The 1,035-nt window shown below is 41.6% G+C and overlaps 1 pseudogene; it reads right to left on the bottom strand.

Moving 5' to 3' along the window:
- Positions 1–231: 231 nt before the first annotated feature.
- Positions 232–817, bottom strand: LOC127413780 (neurogenic differentiation factor 1-like; annotated as a pseudogene).
- Between the last annotated feature and the right edge of the window lie 218 nt (positions 818–1,035).

Here is a 1,035-nt window from a genome sequence, read left to right as displayed (position 1 = left end):
TAACTATTGTTCATTTTCGGCGCTAAGATTTAAAGGCTTTTAAAATTCAATTATAAAAATGACCGGAAGCATAATAATATATAGATTTGAATAATTAAAATGATTCAAAATGCTTATCGGCATAGACAATAAAGTAAAAGTTCTTAAGGCCTCTGTCTCATGAAACAACGTCGAAGTTCGCCAAATCAGTTTGTTAATCGCAGATAGGGATTTCCCCAGCCAGGCAAAATGTCAGATTCTCCTGAAAATTGCAGTTAAATCCTTCCAGTAACAAATCTTGTTCTTTGATAAGTCTGTCGAGGAGCACTTGCACATGCAAGCACCTGATGGCGCTGTAACGCATATCCAAGCACACACTTCACACCGTGAGGTTCTCCTGATCTCTAACGTGATTTGAAATGTCGAACGTCTGCAGTTCTCAGTGTTTGTGAAAATGCCCAAATGTAGTTGTGAGCGAATCTCAAAGTCTCGATTTTGGTCAGTTTAGCGTCATCGGGAAAAGTTGGAAGCACGCTTCTCAGGGTATCCAGGGCGGAATTCAGCTTGTGCACGCGATGCCGTTCTCTGTCGTTTGCCTTCACGTTGGTGATTTACCTGGTATCTTTTTCATCTGTCTTTTCTTTCTTGTGTTGTCATCACTGAACGTAGATGAGCATTCTTCAGTCGATGAGTCTACCTTACAAGGCTCAAAATCTCTGTGGTAGATTTGTTGGTCTTTGGTGATGTTTAGGGATCCTGGCTGGAGATCTACTGTTGAACTCCAGTTAGATTCATAGGTCCCATTTCTTCCTGAAGCGCACTTGGATTTGGAGGTCATTCTGTAGGCCTTTTTGTTTTGTTTTTTAATACAAGAGGATGAGTCCAATGTCTTGAACAACACGCGTAACGCAGTATAAAATCGAGACTATGAGAAACTGTTTACCTTCGAAGCCTTACTCAGTGAAACCGAGGTTCCGTGCGTGTTGGTCCACACCACTGTGTGCCCTATCCACCAGTGAGCAACATGCAATCCCTTTTTCATTCCCTAAATACAGT

This window comes from Myxocyprinus asiaticus, chromosome 23, assembly GCF_019703515.2.
Source record: "Myxocyprinus asiaticus isolate MX2 ecotype Aquarium Trade chromosome 23, UBuf_Myxa_2, whole genome shotgun sequence".
Taxonomy (NCBI): Eukaryota; Metazoa; Chordata; class Actinopteri; order Cypriniformes; family Catostomidae; genus Myxocyprinus; species Myxocyprinus asiaticus.
The sequence above is the reverse complement of the archived record's forward strand: the minus strand, read 5'-3'. Positions and strand labels throughout refer to the sequence as shown.